General features: G+C 40.1%; 6 non-coding genes across 6 annotated transcripts; all 6 read left to right on the top strand.

The window, feature by feature from the left end:
- Positions 1-4313: 4313 nt before the first annotated feature.
- On the top strand, positions 4314-4395 carry TRNAS-UGA (transfer RNA serine (anticodon UGA)). The gene has a single exon. It is a non-coding gene; the product is annotated as a tRNA-Ser (tRNA).
- Positions 4396-8300: 3905 nt separating this feature from the next.
- TRNAS-UGA (transfer RNA serine (anticodon UGA)) lies at positions 8301-8382 on the top strand. Its single transcript has one exon. It is a non-coding gene; the product is annotated as a tRNA-Ser (tRNA).
- Positions 8383-12242: 3860 nt separating this feature from the next.
- On the top strand, positions 12243-12324 carry TRNAS-UGA (transfer RNA serine (anticodon UGA)). Its single transcript has one exon. It is a non-coding gene; the product is annotated as a tRNA-Ser (tRNA).
- Positions 12325-16184: 3860 nt separating this feature from the next.
- Positions 16185-16266, top strand: TRNAS-UGA (transfer RNA serine (anticodon UGA)). Its single transcript has one exon. It is a non-coding gene; the product is annotated as a tRNA-Ser (tRNA).
- A 3902-nt stretch (positions 16267-20168) lies between these two features.
- On the top strand, positions 20169-20250 carry TRNAS-UGA (transfer RNA serine (anticodon UGA)). The gene has a single exon. It is a non-coding gene; the product is annotated as a tRNA-Ser (tRNA).
- A 1281-nt stretch (positions 20251-21531) lies between these two features.
- TRNAH-GUG (transfer RNA histidin (anticodon GUG)) lies at positions 21532-21603 on the top strand. Its single transcript has one exon. It is a non-coding gene; the product is annotated as a tRNA-His (tRNA).
- The last annotated feature ends 546 nt before the right edge of the window (positions 21604-22149 follow it).

Raw genomic sequence — 22149 nt, 5'->3', positions numbered from 1 at the left:
TTTTATTCAAAGTCTGTCCCCCTAACAAGGAGGGACTTCCCAAAAGCACAGGAACTGATCTAGAAAATGAAGTATATGGATTAGGTAATTTTACGCTTAATCTCATGATCCTGAATGTCGAATCCGAAGCTACACCAATTTTGCCCGCCATGTCAGTATTTCCAGTTAAAGGTGAATTATGTGTAAGAAAGAATGGTTCCATACATATGGGCCATAGTAGATGCACCACTGTGATAGAATTTAGTGATCAAGGCAAGTCTACATTTAGAGCTTCCCGCCATTCCTACTTCATATGTGGTCAGACGGCATACATACGTTTGCCACTAGATTGGGATGGCACCTGCTACATCGGATTCCTTTTGCCACCTGTTTTCCTAGCTCCTCCTGATTATCACAGAAACACTCATTTAGTACACAATAGAGAAAGGAGAGATCTCCCAATAGTCGATTACACTGAGACCGCATGGGAAAAATACACAGATTTCAATAAAGGTCTCTTCCCCTATATAGGTACAGTTACCAATAGTAAGCTGATACGTAGATTAACCAGAACCCTTGAAGCAGTAGTGAACGAAACTATTTCCGCCTTAGGCAATTTAACAGAAGAGCAGTCTGCTATGCGGATTGTTGTGCTTCAAAATCGTCTTGTCCTTGACGTCATCCTGGCCGATAGGGGCGGAGCTTGTAGGGTCATCGGATCAAGTTGTTGCATTTTCATACCAGAAAATTCGCCATCTGTATATAAAGCCATAACTCGCCTTCATAAGATTGTAAGCCAGATACACCAGAATCCAGGCACCTGGACTTGGTCCGGTTGGTTTTGGAGTGTGTTATCTACCTTTGGATGGAAGGTCCTATCCTTCCTAGGTATTGGCTTCCTCATATTATTCAGTTGCTGTCTATGCCTACAATGTGGACCAGCGATCTGTGGTCTGTGTGCCACATCGTGTATTCCACCACCAAGATTTCATTCATTCCAGAAGAAAAAAGAAGAACAAATGATGCTATATGAACAGATCGATGGATTGATGAAGATTGATATCTCTTGACGGGCAAGTAGGGGACAAGGAGGGAATGTGGAAATATGGATTTTTCTGATCAGTTATGTCCCCTATCTTGGACCCCAACGGTTTCATGTATAAATCACAAGTACATGTATGTTCCCTCCAGTTCCAGTTATGAAGACGCAAACACATGTGCGTCCACCGTCAACATGTCCTCTTTCAGGTCCGCCATGAATGGGCCGGATATTCCATTCCTAAGTACGAAAGGCCACCGGCTTTATATGGTTCACTTATGCCATTTTACAGTCCGGGCGAGTAGGCCCTGATTCTGCCATCAAGCCTTTTCTTGCCTTCTGCCTCTGAAAGCTCCAGTCTGAGCTCGCATCTGTATCCATGAACTTTGCCCTACTCTCTGCGCGGCTAACGGTGCCTGACATCAGCCTGTTGCCTGCCAAAAACTGTATTTCACCTTCGAAATTATCTGCTCCGCTCCCTACCCAATGCATTCCTGTCTAGTAGTTTAAGTAAACATTCTTCCAGCTACCGAGCGAAAGGCCCGGCTCCTCTGTCTTTATGCAAGTAATTCATAGCCCTGTTACTATGGAAGATTTCTGCCCTCGCATCTAGTGTAGACACTTAGACGCTTGTACACGCACTAATAGTCAGTATAGTCAGTATAGAATAAGATTCTACTCTAAGAGACCTCTCTTTTGGATAACATAGTTCTCTAAACATAGGATGTTAGATATGATTTGGGATTAGGTTGACTTGACCCTCCAGACTTCTGTCGCCACATGTAGAGCTAAATGTCAAGTCCCCTTCACCCCCTAGTTGCACGTCAATCACACGTCATGCTGCTGCGCGCGCATTTCTGCCAAGTATTTCTGCTGACATTGCGAAATTCTTTCATGGAACCACCCTATTATGACATCATACCTGATGACGTTCTTTAGTTACGCCCAGTTACACCCACTTTTGCTACGCATGTATGTTTTATCTTTACTATCAATTGTTACGCCTCCTCCATCTGTTTCACTGTAATGCCTATTGTATAAAAATGATTACTTGTCAATAAAGTCTTCGTCTTCACTTCCTGAACCTTCGTGGTGATGGAATATGGAGCTCCTCAATTTAAATTGATTTTGGAATAAAGCCCGTTCCGAACCTCTAATACCACGGATTCTGCCTCTTATTTTACTGAGCTATTGTTATAGATTTTCCGCATCAAATTAAGTTCCGGTAATTAAATTATTTACCACAGCTCTCTACAGGGAAGGCACAAATGTTGCTGTCACCCAGCCCAATCCAGACGTGTATTGGGGCCAGGTTACAGGTAAATAGAGCAGTAAGTGCAGAGAAATGTTCACTCTCTAAAAGTGGCATTTCTAAAATAGTAAAGTTAAATCCAACCTCACCAGTAAGTAGGATTTTCAATAAATAAATAAAGCTACTCCTCTCCGATATGGAATTACCATAACTCTGCCAGTCGAGTACTTACCTAAAAGCCGATAACTCACTTCTCTTCCATAGGCTAACATTGACTGGTTTCACTTGGAAATTCTTCTAAGTGTGGAGTTTTGGAACTTTAAAATATTCATCTAAAATCAGCCGAACAACGAATTCTGATTTACTCACCTGTTATCAGGAGAGACCTCAGTGCTGCATCTTGTAGCTCAGTACTGACCCTGAAAAGTAATTTTAACCGTACTTACCAGTAACTCGAATTTTCTTCCATATGATATCATTGCTTGCTTTTTGCTGACAAAGTTTCTAAGTGTCGATTTTTGAAACTTACAAATATTCTTTAAAAATCATACCAATTGTGAAAACGTAATTGCTTACCTGTTTTAGATAGATGTCCCAGTACTGAGCCTAGGAGCCCAGCACTGAATTACCAAAGTAACGAGAACGTACTTTACCCGTAACTTGAATTTTCTTCCATAGAAAACCATTGACTGTTTTTCTGTAAAATTTCTTCTGTCGATTTTGCAAACTTATAAATATTCCTTAAAAATCGCTTGTATAACTTAAACGCAGTTTCTCAACTGCTTACAGGTGGTACAGTAGTGCTGGATCTAGGATCCAACACTGACATAGAAAAAGTAACCATAACCCCACCTACCTGCTAAGTGAATTTCCTTCCATAGGATAACATTGGTAATTTGATCAGAAAAAATTTCTAAGTGTCAACTTTTAAAATAGCAAAATATTGCTTGAAAATCACAACAGTTACTAAAACGAATTTACTCACTTGTTTCCAAGAACTGTCCCAGGACTGAATCTAGGATCCAGTCCTGGATTTAGAAAAGTAATCCTGAAAGTAATGAATTGCATATAACTTAAAATTCCCATTGAGCTCAATGTATTATTGTATTTGAAATTGTGTTTGCTATTGAAATAAACTGTAACTATTACCTGCAAAAGTCAATTGCCTATTGCAAAGTATTTAACTAAAGCATCTTATTCTGAGAAAGTATATTTTGATACCTATTGTTGGTTCTAAAATAAAACAACAATATATTTTTTATACAAACCATTGGCCTAGAGTTCAGTTCTTGAGTGTGTGAGACCATTTGCTGACTGAGTGTGTACAACAAATGCTTTACACTGTCCTCGGATACTGCCTTACTGCTCGAGCAAGCTACCACTTTAGAGAGTAAGGTTAAATCAAACTTTAGCCTCTGTCAAACCTCTGGGCACTGAGGACTCTGTGCACACTGTACCTATTTGGGAACAGTATATACAGAGCCACTTTCTCACAGTAGTGATAAAGTGATTAGAGTCAACATAAAGATAGTGCAAAACGTGAGGTGAAAAGCAAAAAGGCTGCTGGTAGGCCACCTTAAGGATGCCATGTCTAACAAAAATGAACTGACGATTACGTGAGTAAAACATCAGGTTTCTCTACGGCATTTGGTGAGACAAGTGGGCCTTCTTTTATCTTCCATTCAAGCAATCTTTGACGGAACCATTTATTATAGAGCTCTTCAAGGATTAAAGATAAGGTACTTACAAAGGAGTCACAAATACTCAGAGATCGTAGACTTCTGTAATATGGGTCGTAGACTAAAAGCAGCGCAAAAACAGAGTGCAACAGGGTCCAAAAAATTGAGTGCCACATGAGAGTTTGCATGCAAGCGTATCCTTTTACAGATCCACAGATATAATCATGCAATTTTTGTTTTTAGGACAGAACATGCATGATGAAAAAAACATTGTTTTTAAAAAGCGCATTGCAGAATATCAGTACTTTGATGTGGGACAACTTGAATACTTTCAAACAAAATATTTGCATGTAGCTTATGGTCAGTTGTTGTGGCCGAGTGGTTAAGGCGATGGACATGAAATCCATTGGGGTCTCCCCGCGCAGGTTCGAATCCTGCAACCAACGAGAATCTTGTTATTATCGGCTACAATTTCAGAAGTTAACCTTTAGTATTTCTTCAATTTCAGTTTTATAAATAGGTGGCTTATTTTTGTGTCACTATTGCCTCCACATATTTATTATCGCTACCTCTTTCATGTCTTTGCTACACCTCTCTTCCTACTTTAGCACTGGTGTAAACACTTCAAATTATTATACCATTGCTCTCTCAATCATACCTGCGCATGCACTTGAAACTTACTTTACCAATAAAAGATGCAAAGAGAGAAATAGAACAAAAGTGCTGGCTGGATTTGGCAAACACACTTCATAAAACTGCATTTTCTTTTTTATTCTCCCCCGTGTTACATGGTTAACCTCTCCCTATGTAATTTCTCTTAATCTGCTGTCCCAGGAAGAGAATTTCCTCTACAGGCTCTTTCTGTGTTTTTTTCCTTAGTCTTTCTTTCCCTTTTCTTAGCTGTGTAACTGTTCCTTTACGCTCTCTATTTACGCGCCATTAATCTCATTTGAGCTCCTTGCTCACGCTCCTGTTTTCTCCAACTCTCATACTGCCAGTTCTCTCTTTCTCTGTGGTTGGTGGCTTAAATCCAGAGCTTTCGAAGCCACGTGGTTTCTGCCTCTTGTTGTCAGACTTGAATTGGAAAAGGAACCATATTAACAAGCCTTTACCACTCACACACGGCGGAAGTTTATACTTTAATTCAGTGAGCTAAGAAAAGCGTGTTGTGGGTCCCCTACGAGCCATGGTGCTTGCTTCATCATGATTTGGAACCAGTCATTAGGCGCAGCTCTGCTAATGAGCCACTGAGGTCAGTTTCAATAATTACTCAAAAACATGACCTTGCAGCCCGCCCTCAACTGTGTATTTATATTACTTTACTGCTGTTCGTGTGATTAGCTTGGAGGAGCTCACGGCGGCATCCTCCCTATAAAAGTGTAGATGGATCACTCCTTAACTCTTTCTTGCTTCACATACAAATGGCTTGAAAGGTGCAGGCAAGATGCAGGTCTAATAGACAGAATAGAAGGTCTGTGCCAAGTGGGTTTCTCTGCATTGGTGTCCCATCACAGGCCCGCAAGTGTAATGTGTTATCTTTGACTCCTGGCAGTTCACAAGCAGGCGGCCAGGAAACGGTTTCAGCCTATCAACCACTGAGGAGACGCAGCCTCTGTATGAGGAATGAGGAAGCAATGAATACATCATGCCTATCACAGGAGCAGCCCTGAGTGTTCCAAATTATAAATTCTCCATGTTAGTGTATGTCATTGAGCCCATGTAGCTTGCTGTGATCGTGTAGTGGTTAGTACTCTGCGTTGTGGCCGCAGCAAACTTGGTTCGAATCCAAGTCACGGCATTGTGGTTGGCAATGTTACAGCAGTTGGGTTCTGCTTTTACAGAATTACCAAATGTACCAGAGGTTTAAATATTTAAACCATCTAACAACAAATTATTTAATTTAACATGATTATAAGCTGTAGCTATAATGTATTTACTTACATAAATTATCGTTCTTGAACCTATTGGGGGTGGAGGGGGAGAGGAGCTCACCCCCCAGGTGCAGTTGAGTAACATGTGTTGTGGCTCTCTACAGGGAAGGCACAAATGTTGCTGTCACCCAGCCCAATCCAAACGTGTATTGGGGCCAGGTTTCAGGTAAATAGAGCAGTAAGTGCAGAGAAATGTTCACTCTCTAAAAGGGGCATTTCTAAAATAGTAAAGTTAAATCCAACCTCACCAGTAAGTAGGATTTTCAATAAATAAATAAAGCTACTCCTCTCCGATATGGAATTTCCAAATAAAAAGTATAGGGGAATACCCAATGCTAACCTATGAGAGAGGTAGACCTCACAGTAGTGAAAAATGAAATAGACTGTTTGGTACTTACAGGACATGCGAACCACCAAAGTACATATCTTATCTTATACTTGCATAGCATCATGCACCTAGGACTACCTAGGGCCTACCTTAGGGGTAAATTATATGTAATAAAAGGGGAGTTTAGGGCTTGGCAAGTAGACTGGGACTCCCCTGGGAGACCCTTGAGTCTATGCCCAGAACCATAACTCTGCCAGTCGAGTACTTACCTAAAAGCCGATAACTCACTTCTCTTCCATAGGCTAACATTGACTGGTTCCACTTGGAATTTCTTCTAAGTGTGGAGTTTTGGAACTTTAAAATATTCATCTAAAATCAGCCGAACAACGAATTCTGATTTACTCACCTGTTATCAGGAGAGACCTCAGTGCTGCATCTTGTAGCTCAGTACTGACCCTGAAAAGTAATTTTAACCGTACTTACCAGTAACTCGAATTTTCTTCCATAGGATATCATTGCTTGCTTTTTGCTGACAAAGTTTCTAAGTGTCGATTTTTGAAACTTACAAATATTCTTTAAAAATCGTACCAATTGTGAAAACGAAATTGCTCACCTGTTTTAGATAGATGTCCCAGCACTGAGCCTAGGAGCCCAGCACTGAATTATCAAAGTAACGAGAACGTACTTTACCCGTAACTTGAATTTACTTCCATAGGAAACCATTGACTGTTTTTCTGTAAAATTTCTTCTACGTGTCGATTTTGCAAACTTATAAATATTCCTTAAAAATCGCTTGTATAACTTAAACGCAGTTTCTCAACTGCTTACAGGTGGTACAGTAGTGCTGGATCTAGGATCCAACACTGACATAGAAAAAGTAACCATAACTCCACCTACCTGCTAAGTGAATTTCCTTCCATAGGATAACATTGGTAATTTGATCAGAAAAAATTTCTAAGTGTCAACTTTTAAAATAGCAAAATATTGCTTGAAAATCACAACAGTTACTAAAACGAATTTACTCACTTGTTTCCAAGAACTGTCCCAGGACTGAATCTAGGATCCAGTCCTGGATTTAGAAAAGTAATCCTGAAAGTAATTAATTGCATATAACTTAAAATTCCCATTGAGCTCAATGTATTATTGTATTTGAAATTGTGTTTCCTATTGCAATAAACTGTAACTATTACCTGCAAAAGTCAATTGCCTATTGCAAAGTATTTAACTAAAGCATCTTATTCTGAGAAAGTATATTTTGATACCTATTGTTGGTTCTAAAATAAAACAACAATATATTTTTTATACAAACCATTGGCCTAGAGTTCAGTTCTTGAGTGTGTGAGACCATTTGCTGACTGAGTGTCTACAACAAATGCTTTACACTGTCCTCGGATACTGCCTTACTGCTCGAGCAAGCTACCACTTTAGAGAGTAAGGTTATATCAAACTTTAGCCTCTGTCAAACCTCTGGGCACTGAGGACTCTGTGCACACTGTACCTATTTGGGAACAGTATATAAAGAGCCACTTTCTCACAGTAGTGATAAAGTGATTAGAGTCCTAAGGCCAACATAAAGATAGAGCAAAACGTGAGGTGAAAAGCAAAAAGGTTGCTGGTAGGCCACCTTAAGGATGCCATGTCTAACAAAAATGAACTGAGGATTACTTGAGTAAAACATCAGGTTTCTCTACGGCATTTGGTGAGACAAGTGGGCCTTCTTTTATCTTCCATTCAAGCAATCTTTGACGGACCCATTTATTATAGAGATCTTCAAGGATTAAAGATAAGGTACTTACAAAGGAGTCACAAATACTCAGAGATGGTAGACTTCTGTAATATGGGTCATAGACTAAAAGCAGCGCAAAAACAGAGTGCAACAGGGTCCAAAAAATTGAGTGCCACATGAGAGTTTGCATGCAAGCGTATCCTTTTACAGATCCAGAGATATACTCATGCAATTTTTGTTTTTAGGACAGAACGTGCATGATGAAAAAAACATTGTTTTTAAAAAGCGCATTGCAGAATATCAGTACTTTGATGTGGGACAACTTGAATACTTTCAAACAAAATATTTGCATGCAGCTTACAGTAAGTTGTTGTGGCCGAGTGGTTAAGGCGATGGACTTGAAATCCTTTGGGGTCTCCCCGCGCAGGTTTGAATCACGCCAACAACGAGAATCTTGTTATTATCGGCTACAATTTCAGAAGTTAACCTTTAGTATTTCTTCAATTTCAGTTTTATAAATAGGTGGCTTATTTTTGTGTCACTATTGCCTCTCCACATATTTATTATCGCTACCTCTTTCATGTCTTTGCTACATCTCTCTTCCTACTTTAGCACTGGTGTAAACGCTTCAAATTATTATACCATTGCTCTCTCAATCATACCTGCGCATGCACTTGAAACTTACTTTACCAATAAAAGGTGCAAAGAGAGAAATAGAACAAAAGTGCTGGCTGGATTTGGCAAACACACTTCATAAAACTGCATTTTCTTTTTTATTCTCCCCCGTGTTACATGCTTAACCTCTCCCTATGTAATTTCTCTTAATCTGCTGTCCCAGGAAGAGAATTTCATCTACAGGCTCTTTCTGTGTTTTTTTCCTTAGTCTTTCTTTCCCTTTTCCTAGCTGTGTAACTGTTCCTTTACGCTCTCTATTTACGCGCCATTAATCTCATTTGAGCTCCTTGCTCCCGCTCCTGTTTTCTCCAACTCTCATACTGCCAGTTCTCTCTTTCTCTGTGGTTGGTGGCTACAATCCAGAGCTTTCGAAGCCACGTGGTTTCTGCCTCTTGTTGTCAGACTTGAATTGGAAAAGGAACCATATTAACAAGCCTTTACCACTCACACACGGCGGAAGTTTATACTTTAATTCAGTGAGCTAAGAAAAGCGTGTTGTGGGTCCCCTACGAGCCATGGTGCTTGCTTCATCATGATTTGGAACCAGTCATTAGCCGCAGCTCTGCTAATGAGCCACTGAGGTCAGTTTCAATAATTACTCAAAAACATGACCTTGCAGCCCGCCCTCAACTGTGTATTTATATTACTTTACTGCTGTTCGAGTGATTAGCTGGGAGGAGCTCACGGCGGCATCCTCCCTATAAAAGTGTGGATGGATCACTCCTTAACTCTTTCTTGCTTCACATACAAATGGCTTGAAAGGTGCAGGGAAGATGCAGGTCTAATAGACAGACTAGAAGGTCTGTGCCAAGTGGGTTTCTCTGCATTGGTGTCCCATCACAGTCCCGCAAGTGTAATGTGTTATCTTGGACTCCTGGCAGTTCACAAGCAGGCGGCCAGGAAACGGTTTCAGCCTATCAACCACTGAGGAGACGCAGCCTCTGTATGAGGAATGAGGAAGCAATGAATACATCCAGCCTATCACAGGAGCAGCCCTGAGTGTTCCAAATTATAAATTCTCCATGTTAGTGTATGGCATTGAGCCCATGTAGCTCGCTGTGAGCGTATAGTGGTTAGTACTCTGCGTTGTGGCCGCAGCAACCTTGGTTCGAATCCAAGTTACGGCATTGTGGTTGGCAATGTTACGGCAGTTGGGTTCTGCTTTTACAGAATTACCAAATGTACCAGAGGTTTAAATATTTAAACCATCTAACAACAAATTATTTAATTTAACATGATTATAAGCTGTAGCTATAATGTATTTACTTACATAAATTATCGTTCTTGAACCTATTGGGGGTGGAGGGGGAGCGGAGCTCACCCCCCAGGGGCAGTTGAGTAACCTGTGTTGTGGCTCTCTACAGGGAAGGCACAAATGTTGCTGTCACCCAGCCCAATCCAGACGTGTATTGGGGCCAGGTTTCAGGTAAATAGAGCAGTAAGTGCAGAGAAATGTTCACTCTCTAAAAGTGGCATTTCTAAAATAGTAAAGTTAAATCCAACCTCACCAGTAAGTAGGATTTTCAATAAATAAATAAAGCTACTCCTCTCCGATATGGAATTACCAAATAAAAAGTATAGGGGAATACCCAATGCTAACCTATGAGAGAGGTAGACCTCACAGTAGTGAAAAATGAAATAGACTGTTTGGTACTTACAGGCCATGCGAACCACCAAAGTACATATCCTTTCTTTTACTTGCATAGCATCATGGACCCAGTACTACCTAGGGCCTACCTTAGGGGTAAATTATATGTAATAAAAGGGGAGTTTAGGGCTTGGCAAGTAGACTGGGACTCCCCTGGGAGACCCCTGAGTCTATGCCCAGAACCATAACTCTGCCAGTCGAGTACTTACCTAAAAGCCGATAACTCACTTCTCTTTCATAGGCTAACATTGACTGGTTTCACTTGGAAATTCTTCTAAGTGTGGAGTTTTGGAACTTTAAAATATTCATCTAAAATCAGCCGAACAACGAATTCTGATTTACTCCCCTGTTATCAGGAGAGACCTCAGTGCTGCATCTTGTAGCTCAGTACTGACCCTGAAAAGTAATTTTAACCGTACTTACCAGTAACTCGAATTTTCTTCCATAGGATATCATTGCTTGCTTTTTGCTGACAAAGTTTCTAAGTGTCGATTTTTGAAACTTACAAATATTCTTTAAAAATCGTACCAATTGTGAAAACGTAATTGCTTACCTGTTTTAGATAGACGAGAACGTACTTTACCCGTAACTTGAATTTTCTTCCATAGGAAACCATTGACTGTTTTTCTGTAAAATATCTTCTAAGTGTCGATTTTGCAAACTTATAAATATTCCTTAAAAATCGCTTGTATAACTTAAACGCAGTTTCTCAACTGCTTACAGGTGGTACAGTAGTGCTGGATCTAGGATCCAACACTGACATAGAAAAAGTAACCATAACCCCACCTACCTGCTAAGTGAATTTCCTTCCATAGGATAACATTGGTAATTTGATCAGAAAAAATGTCTAAGTGTCAACTTTTAAAATAGCAAAATATTGCTTGAAAATCACAACAGTTACTAAAACGAATTTACTCACTTGTTTGCAAGAACTGTCCCAGGACTGAATCTAGGATCCAGTCCTGGATTTAGAAAAGTAATCCTGAAAGTAATGAATTGCATATAACTTAAAATTCCCATTGAGCTCAACGTATTATTGTATTTGAAATTGTGTTTCCTATTGCAATAAACTGTAACTATTACCTGCAAAAGTCAATTGCCTATTGCAAAGTATTTAACGAAAGCATCTTATTCTGAGAAAGTATATTTTGATACCTATTGTTGGTTCTAAAATAAAACAACAATATATTTTTTATACAAACCATTGGCCTAGAGTTCAGTTCTTGAGTGTGTGAGACCATTTGCTGACTGTGTGTGTACAACAAATGCTTTACACTGTCCTCGGATACTGCCTTACTGCTCGAGCAAGCTACCACTTTAGAGAGTAAGGGTATATCAAACTTTAGCCTCTGCCAAACCTCTGGGCACTGAGGACTCTGTGCACACTGTACCTATTTGGGAACAGTATATACAGAGCCACTTTCTCACAGTAGTGATAAAGTGATTAGAGTCCTAAGGCCAACATAAAGATAGAGCAAAACGTGAGGTGAAAAGCAAAAAGGCTGCTGGTAGGCCACCTTAAGGATGCCATGTCTAACAAAAATGAACTGAGGATTACGTGAGTAAAACATCAGGTTTCTCTACGGCATTTGGTGAGACAAGTGGGCCTTCTTTTATCTTTCATTCAAGCAATCTTTGACGGACCCATTTATTATAGAGCTCTTCAAGGATTAAAGATAAGGTACTTACAAAGGAGTCACAAATACTCAGAGATGGTAGACTTCTGTAATATGGGTCGTAGACTAAAAGCAGCGCAAAAACAGAGTGCAACAGGGTCCAAAAAATTGAGTGCCACATGAGAGTTTGCATGCAAGCGTATCCTTTTACAGATCCAGAGATATACTCATGCAATTTTTGTTTTTAGGACAGAACGTGCATGATGAAAAAAACATTGTTTTTAAAAAGCGCATTGCAGAATATCAGTACTTTGATGTGGGACAACTTGAATACTTTCAAACAAAATATTTGCATGCAGCTTACAGTAAGTTGTTGTGGCCGAGTGGCTAAGGCGATGGACTTGAAATCCTTTGGGGTCTCCCCGCGCAGGTTCGAATCACGCCAACAACGAAAATCTTGTTATTATCGGCTACAATTTCAGAAGTTAACCTTTAGTATTTCTTCAATTTCAGTTTTATAAATAGGTGGCTTATTTTTGTGTCACTATTGCCTCTCCACATATTTATTATCGCTACCTCTTTCATGTCTTTGCTACATCTCTCTTCCTACTTTAGCACTGGTGTAAACGCTTCAAATTATTATACCATTGCTCTCTCAATCATACCTGCACATGCACTTGAAACTTACTTTACCAATAAAAGGTGCAAAGAGAGAAATAGAACAAAAGTGCTGGCTGGATTTGGCAAACACACTTCATAAAACTGCATTTTCTTTTTTATTCTCCCCCGTGTTACATGCTTAACCTCTCCCTATGTAATTTCTCTTAATCTGCTGTCCCAGGAAGAGAATTTCATCTACAGGCTCTTTCTGTGTTTTTTTCCTTAGTCTTTCTTTCCCTTTTCCTAGCTGTGTAACTGTTCCTTTACGCTCTCTATTTACGCGCCATTAATCTCATTTGAGCTCCTTGCTCCCGCTCCTGTTTTCTCCAACTCTCATACTGCCAGTTCTCTCTTTCTCTGTGGTTGGTGGCTACAATCCAGAGCTTTCGAAGCCACGTGGTTTCTGCCTCTTGTTGTCAGACTTGAATTGGAAAAGGAACCATATTAACAAGCCTTTACCACTCACACACGGCGGAAGTTTATACTTTAATTCAGTGAGCTAAGAAAAGCGTGTTGTGGGTCCCCTACGAGCCATGGTGCTTGCTTCATCATGATTTGGAACCAGTCATTAGCCGCAGCTCTGCTAATGAGCCACTGAGGTCAGTTTCAATAATTACTCAAAAACATGACCTTGCAGCCCGCCCTCAACTGTGTATTTATATTACTTTACTGCTGTTCGTGTGATTAGCTGGGAGGAGCTCACGGCGGCATCCTCCCTATAAAAGTGTGGATGGATCACTCCTTAACTCTTTCTTTCTTCACATACAAATGGCATGAAAGGTGCAGGGAAGATGCAGGTCTAATAGACAGACTAGAAGGTCTGTGCCAAGTGGGTTTCTCTGCATTGGTGTCCCATCACAGGCCCGCAAGTGTAATGTGTTATCTTTGACTCCTGGCAGTTCACAAGCAGGCGGCCAGGAAACGGTTTCAGCCTATCAACCACTGAGGAGACGCAGCCTCTGTATGAGGAATGAGGAAGCAATGAATACATCCAGCCTATCACAGGAGCAGCCCTGAGTGTTCCAAATTATAAATTCTCCATGTTAGTGTATGGCATTGACCCCATGTAGCTCGCTGTGATCGTATAGTGGTTAGTACTCTGCGTTGTGGCCGCAGCAACCTTGGTTCGAAACCAAGTTACAGCATTGTGGTTGGCAATGTTACGGCAGTTGGGTTCTGCTTTTACAGAATTACCAAATGTACCAGAGGTTTAAATATTTAAACCATCTAACAACAAATTATTTAATTTAACATGATTATAAGCTGTAGCTATAATGTATTTACTTACATAAATTATCGTTCTTGAACCTATTGGGGGTGGAGGGGGAGCGGAGCTCACCCCCCAGGTGCAGTTGAGTAACCTGTGTTGTGGCTCTCTACAGGGAAGGCACAAATGTTGCTGTCACCCAGCCCAATCCAGACGTGTATTGGGGCCAGGTTTCAGGTAAATACAGCAGTAAGTGCAGAGAAATGTTCACTCTCTAAAAGTGGCATTTCTAAAATAGTAAAGTTAAATCCAACCTCACCAGTAAGTAGGATTTTCAATAAATAAATAAAGCTACTCCTCTCCGATATGGAATTACCAAATAAAAAGTATAGGGGAATACCCAATGCTAACCTATGAGAGAGGTAGACCTCACAGTAGTGAAAAATGAAATAGACTGTTTGGTACTTACAGGACATGCGAACCACCAAAGTACATATCCTTTCTTTTACTTGCATAGCATCATGGACCCAGTACTACCTAGGGCCTACCTTAGGGGTAAATTATATGTAATAAAAGGGGAGTTTAGGGCTTGGCAAGTAGACTGGGACTCCCCTGGGAGACCCCTGAGTCTATGCCCAGAACCATAACTCTGCCAGTCGAGTACTTACCTAAAAGCCGATAACTCACTTCTCTTTCATAGGCTAACATTGACTGGTTTCACTTGGAAATTCTTCTAAGTGTGGAGTTTTGGAACTTTAAAATATTCATCTAAAATCAGCCGAACAACGAATTCTGATTTACTCCCCTGTTATCAGGAGAGACCTCAGTGCTGCATCTTGTAGCTCAGTACTGACCCTGAAAAGTAATTTTAACCGTACTTACCAGTAACTCGAATTTTCTTCCATAGGATATCATTGCTTGCTTTTTGCTGACAAAGTTTCTAAGTGTCGATTTTTGAAACTTACAAATATTCTTTAAAAATCGTACCAATTGTGAAAACGTAATTGCTTACCTGTTTTAGATAGACGAGAACGTACTTTACCCGTAACTTGAATTTTCTTCCATAGGAAACCATTGACTGTTTTTCTGTAAAATTTCTTCTAAGTGTCGATTTTGCAAACTTATAAATATTCCTTAAAAATCGCTTGTATAACTTAAACGCAGTTTCTCAACTGCTTACAGGTGGTACAGTAGTGCTGGATCTAGGATCCAACACTGACATAGAAAAAGTAACCATAACCCCACCTACCTGCTAAGTGAATTTCCTTCCATAGGATAACATTGGTAATTTGATCAGAAAAAATGTCTAAGTGTCAACTTTTAAAATAGCAAAATATTGCTTGAAAATCACAACAGTTACTAAAACGAATTTACTCACTTGTTTGCAAGAACTGTCCCAGGACTGAATCTAGGATCCAGTCCTGGATTTAGAAAAGTAATCCTGAAAGTAATGAATTGCATATAACTTAAAATTCCCATTGAGCTCAACGTATTATTGTATTTGAAATTGTGTTTCCTATTGCAATAAACTGTAACTATTACCTGCAAAAGTCAATTGCCTATTGCAAAGTATTTAACGAAAGCATCTTATTCTGAGAAAGTATATTTTGATACCTATTGTTGGTTCTAAAATAAAACAACAATATATTTTTTATACAAACCATTGGCCTAGAGTTCAGTTCTTGAGTGTGTGAGACCATTTGCTGACTGTGTGTGTACAACAAATGCTTTACACTGTCCTCGGATACTGCCTTACTGCTTGAGCAAGCTACCACTTTAGAGAGTAAGGTTATATCAAACTTTAGCCTCTGCCAAACCTCTGGGCACTGAGGACTCTGTGCACACTGTACCTATTTGGGAACAGTATATACAGAGCCACTTTCTCACAGTAGTGATAAAGTGATTAGAGTCCTAAGGCCAACATAAAGATAGAGCAAAACGTGAGGTGAAAAGCAAAAAGGCTGCTGGTAGGCCACCTTAAGGATGCCATGTCTAACAAAAATGAACTGAGGATTACGTGAGTAAAACATCAGGTTTCTCTACGGCATTTGGTGAGACAAGTGGGCCTTCTTTTATCTTTCATTCAAGCAATCTTTGACGGACCCATTTATTATAGAGCTCTTCAAGGATTAAAGATAAGGTACTTACAAAGGAGTCACAAATACTCAGAGATGGTAGACTTCTGTAATATGGGTCGTAGACTAAAAGCAGCGCAAAAACAGAGTGCAACAGGGTCCAAAAAATTGAGTGCCACATGAGAGTTTGCATGCAAGCGTATCCTTTTACAGATCCAGAGATATACTCATGCAATTTTTGTTTTTAGGACAGAACGTGCATGATGAAAAAAACATTGTTTTTAAAAAGCGCATTGCAGAATATCAGTACTTTGATGTGGGACAACTTGAATACTTTCAAACAAAATATTTGCATGCAGCTTACAGTAAGTTGTTGTGGCCGAGTGGTTAAGGCGATGGACTTGAAATCCATTGGGGTCTCCCCAAGCAGGTTCGAATCCTGCCAACAACGAGAATCTTGTTATTATCGGCTACAATTTCAGAAGTTAACCTTTAGTATTTCTTCAATTTCAGTTTTATAAATAGGTGGCTTATTTTTGTGTCACTATTGCCTCTCCACATATTTATTATCGCTACCTCTTTCATGTCTTTGCTACACCTCTCTTCCTACTTTAGCACTGGTGTAAACGCTTCAAATTATTATACCATTGCTCTCTCAATCATACCTGCGCATGCACTTGAAACTTACTTTACCAATAAAAGATGCAAAGAGAGAAATAGAACAAAAGTGCTGGCTGGATTTGGCAAACACACTTCATAAAACTGCATTTTCTTTTTTATTCTCCCCCATGTTACATGCTTAACCTCTCCCTATGTAATTTCTCTTAATCTGCTGTCCCAGGAAGAGAATTTCCTCTACAGGCTCTTTCTGTGTTTTTTTCCTTAGTCTTTCTTTCCCTTTTCTTAGCTGTGTAACTGTTCCTTTACGCTCTCTATTTACGCGCCATTAATCTAATTTGAGCTCCTTGATCCCGCTCCTGTTTTCTCCAACTCTCATACTGCCAGTTCTCTCTTTCTCTGTGGTTGGTGGCTAAAATCCAGAGCTTTCGAAGCCACGTGGTTTCTGCCTCTTGTTGTCAGACTTGAATTGGAAAAGGAACCATATTAACAAGCCTTTACCACTCACACACGGCGGAAGTTTATACTTTAATTCAGTGAGCTAAGAAAAGCGTGTTGTGGGTCCCCTACGAGCCATGGTGCTTGCTTCATCATGATTTGGAACCAGTCATTAGCCGCAGCTCTGCTAATGAGCCACTGAGGTCAGTTTCAATAATTACTCAAAAACATGACCTTGCAGCTCGCCCTCAACTGTGTATTTATATTACTTTACTGCTGTTCGTGTGATTAGCTGGGAGGAGCTCACGGCGGCATCCTCCCTATAAAAGTGTGGATGGATCACTCCTTAACTCTTTCTTTCTTCACATACAAATGGCATGAAAGGTGCAGGGAAGATGCAGGTCTAATAGACAGACTAGAAGGTCTGTGCCAAGTGGGTTTCTCTGCATTGGTGTCCCATCACAGGCCCGCAAGTGTAATGTGTTATCTTTGACTCCTGGCAGTTCACAAGCAGGCGGCCAGGAAACGGTTTCAGCCTAACAACCACTGAGGAGACGCAGCCTCTGTATGAGGAATGAGGAAGGAATGAATACATCCAGCCTATCACAGGAGCAGCCCTGAGTGTTCCAAATTATAAATTCTCCATGTTAGTGTATGGCATTGACCCCATGTAGCTCGCCGTGATCGTATAGTGGTTAGTACTCTGCGTTGTGGCCGCAGCAACCTTGGTTCGAATCCAAATTACGGCATTGTGGTTGGCAATGTTACGGCAGTTGGGTTCTGCTTTTACAGAATTACCAAATGTACCAGAGGTTTAAATATTTAAACCATCTAACAACAAAATATTTAATTTAACATGATTATAAGCTGTAGCTATAATGTATTTACTTACATAAATTATGGTTCTTGAACCTATTGTGGGTGGAGGGGGAGCGGAGCTCACCCCCCAGGTGCAGTTGCGTAACCTGTGTTGTGGCTCTCTACAGGGAAGGCACAAATGTTGCTGTCACCCAGCCCAATCCAGACGTGTATTGGGGCCTGGTTTCAGGTAAATAGAGCAGTAAGTGCAGAGAAATGTTCACTCTCTAAAAGTGGCATTTCTAAAATAGGAAAGTTAAATCCAACCTCACCAGTAAGTAGGATTTTCAATAAATAAATAAAGCTACTCCTCTCCGATATGGAATTCCCAAATAAAAAGTATAGGGGAATACCCAATGCTAACCTATGAAAGAGGTAGACCTCACAGTAGTGAAAAATGAAATAGACTGGTACTTACAGGACATGCAAACCACCAAAGTACATATCTTATCTTTTACTTGCATAGCATCATGCACCTAGGACTACCTAGGGCCTACCTTAGGGGTAAATTATATGTAATAAAAGGGGAGTTTAGGGCTTGGCAAGTAGACTGGGACTCCCCTGGGAGACCCTTGAGTCTATGCTCAGAACCATAACTCTGCCAGTCGAGTACTTACCTAAAAGCCGATAACTCACTTCTCTTCCATAGGCTAACATTGACTGGTTTCACTTGGAAATTCTTCTAAGTGTGGAGTTTTGGAACTTTAAAATATTCATCTAAAATCAGCCGAACAACGAATTCTGATTTACTCACCTGTTATCAGGAGAGACCTCAGTGCTGCATCTTGTAGCTCAGTACTGACCCTGAAAAGTAATTTTAACCGTACTTACCAGTAACTCGAATTTTCTTCCATAGGATATCATTGCTTGCTTTTTGCTGACAAAGTTTCTAAGTGTCGATTTTTGAAACTTACAAATATTCTTTAAAAATCGTACCAATTGTGAAAACGTAATTGCTTACCTGTTTTAGATAGATGTCCCAGTACTGAGCCTAGGAGCCCAGCACTGAATTACCAAAGTAACGAGAATGTACTTTACCCGTAACTTGAATTTTCTTCCATAGGAAACTATTGACTGTTTTTCTGTAAAATTTCTTCTAAGTGTCGATTTTGCAAACTTATAAATATTCCTTAAAAATCGCTTGTATAACTTAAACGCAGTTTCTCAACTGCTTACAGGTGGTACAGTAGTGCTGGATCTAGGATCCAACACTGACATAGAAAAAGTAACCATAACCCCACCTACCTGCTAAGTGAATTTCCTTCCATAGGATAACATTGGTAATTTGATCAGAAAAATTTCGAAGTGTCAACTTTTAAAATAGCAAAATATTGCTTGAAAATCACAACAGTTACTAAAACAAATTTACTCACTTGTTTCCAAGAACTGTCCCAGGACTGAATCTAGGATCCAGTCCTGGATTTAGAAAAGTAATCCTGGAAGTAATTAATTGCATATAACTTAAAATTCCCATTGAGCTCAATGTATTATTGTATTTGAAATTGTGTTTCCTATTGCATTAAACTGTAACTATTACCTGCAAAAGTCAATTGCCTATTGCAAAGTTTTTAACTAAAGCATCTTATTCTGAGAAAGTATATTTTGATACCTATTGTTGGTTCTAAAATAAAACAACAATATATTTTTTATACAAACCATTGGCCTAGAGTTCAGTTCTTGAGTGTGTGAGACCATTTGCTGACTGAGTGTGTACAACAAATGCTTTACACTGTCCTCGGATACTGCCTTACTGCTCGAGCAAGCTACCACTTTAGAGAGTAAGGTTATATCAAACTTTAGCCTCTGTCAAACCTCTGGGCTCTGAGGACTCTGTGCACACTGTACCTTTTTGGGAACAGTATATACAGAGCCACTTTCTCACAGTAGTGATAAAGTGATTAGAGTCCTAAGGCCAACATAAAGATAGAGCAAAACGTGAGGTGAAAAGCAAAAAGGTTGCTGGTAGGCCACCTTAAGGATGCCATGTCTAACAAAAATTAACTGAGGATTACGTGAGTAAAACATCAGGTTTCTCTACGGCATTTGTTGAGACAAGTGGGCCTTCTTTTATCTTCCATTCAAGCAATCTTTGACGGACCCATTTATTATAGAGCTCTTCAAGGATTAAAGATAAGGTACTTACAAAGGAGTCACAAATACTTAGAGATGGTAGACTTCTGTAATATGGGTCGTAGACTAAAAGCAGCGCAAAAACAGAGTGCAACAGGGTCCAAAAAATTGAGTACCACATTTGAGTTTGCATGCAAGCGTATCCTTTTACAGATCCAGAGATATACTCATGCAATTTTTGTTTTTAGGACAGAACGTGCATGATGAAAAAAACATTGTTTTTAAAAAGTGCATTGCAGAATATCAGTACTTTGATGTGGGACAACTTGAATACTTTCAAACAAAATATTTGCATGCAGCTTACAGTAAGTTGTTGTGGCCGAGTGGTTAAGGCGATGGACTTGAAATCCATTGGGGTCTCCCCGCGCAGGTTCGAATCCTGCCAACAACGAGAATCTTGTTATTATCGGCTACAATTTCAGAAGTTAACCTTTAGTATTTCTTCAATTTCAGTTTTATAAATAGGTGGCTTATTTTTGTGTCACTATTGCCTCTCCACATATTTATTATCGCTACCTCTTTCATGTCTTTGCTACACCTCTCTTCCTACTTTAGCACTGGTGTAAACGCTTCAAATTATTATACCATTGCTCTCTCAATCATACCTGCGCATGCACTTGAAACTTACTTTACCAATAAAAGATGCAAAGAGAGAAATAGAACAAAAGTGCTGGCTGGATTTGGCAAACACACTTCATAAAACTGCATTTTCTTTTTTATTCTCCCCCATGTTACATGCTTAACCTCTCCCTATGTAATTTCTCTTAATCTGCTGTCCCAGGAAGAGAATTTCCTCTACAGGCTCTTTCTGTGTTTTTTCCTTAGTCTTTCTTTCCCTTTTCTTAGCTGTGTAACTGTTCCTTTACGCTCTCTATTTACGCGCCATTAATCTCATTTGAGCTCCTTGCTCCCGCTCCTGTTTTCTCCAACTCTCATACTGCCAGTTCTCTCTTTCTCTGTGGTTGGTGGCTAAAATCCAGAGCTTTCGAAGCCACGTGGTTTCTGCCTCTTGTTGTCAGACTTGAATTGGAAAAGGAACCATATTAACAAGCCTTTACCACTCACACACGGCTGAAGTTTATACTTTAATTCAGTGAGCTAAGAAAAGCGTGTTGTGGGTCCCCTACGAGCCATGGTGCTTGCTTCATCATGATTTGGAACCAGTCATTAGCCGCAGCTCTGCTAATGAGCCACTGAGGTCAGTTTCAATAATTACTCAAAAACATGACCTTGCAGCCCGCCCTCAACTGTGTATTTATATTACTTTACTGCTGTTCGTGTGATTAGCTGGGAGGAGCTCACGGCGGCATCCTCCCTATAAAAGTGTAGATGGATCACTCCTTAACTCTTTCTTGCTTCACATACAAATGGCTTGAAAGGTGCAGGGAAGATGCAGGTCTAATAGACAGAATCGAAGGTCTGTGCCAAGTGGGTTTCTCTGCATTGGTGTCCCATCACAGGCCCGCAAGTGTAATGTGTTATCTTTGACTCCTGGCAGTTCACAAGCAGGCGGCCAGGAAACGGTTTCAGCCTATCAACCACTGAGGAGACGCAGCCTCTGTATGAGGAATGAGGAAGGAATGAATACTTCCAGCCTATCACAGGAGCAGCCCTGAGTGTTCCAAATTATAAATTCTCCATGTTAGTGTATGGCATTGACCCCATGTAGCTCGCCGTGATCGTATAGTGGTTAGTACTCTGCGTTGTGGCCGCAGCAACCTTGGTTCGAATCCAAGTTATGGCATTGTGGTTGTCAATGTTACGGCAGTTGGGTTTTGCTTTTACAGAATTACCAAATGTACCAGAGGTTTAAATATTTAAACCATCTAACAACAAAATATTTAATTTAACATGATTATAAGCTGTAGCTATAATGTATTTACTTACATAAATTATGGTTCTTGAACCTATTGTGGGTGGAGGGGGAGCGGAGCTCACCCCCCAGGTGCAGTTGCGTAACCTGTGTTGTGGCTCTCTACAGGGAAGGCACAAATGTTGCTGTCACCCAGCCCAATCCAGACGTGTATTGGGGCCTGGTTTCAGGTAAATAGAGCAGTAAGTGCAGAGAAATGTTCACTCTCTAAAAGTGGCATTTCTAAAATAGGAAAGTTAAATCCAACCTCACCAGTAAGTAGGATTTTCAATAAATAAATAAAGCTACTCCTCTCCGATATGGAATTCCCAAATAAAAAGTATAGGGGAATACCCAATGCTAACCTATGAAAGAGGTAGACCTCACAGTAGTGAAAAATGAAATAGACTGGTACTTACAGGACATGCAAACCACCAA

This window comes from Triturus cristatus, chromosome 12 (assembly GCF_964204655.1).
Source record: "Triturus cristatus chromosome 12, aTriCri1.1, whole genome shotgun sequence".
Taxonomy (NCBI): domain Eukaryota; kingdom Metazoa; phylum Chordata; class Amphibia; order Caudata; family Salamandridae; genus Triturus; species Triturus cristatus.
Note: the sequence above shows the minus strand (reverse complement) of the source record. Positions and strands in the feature narration are given on the sequence as shown.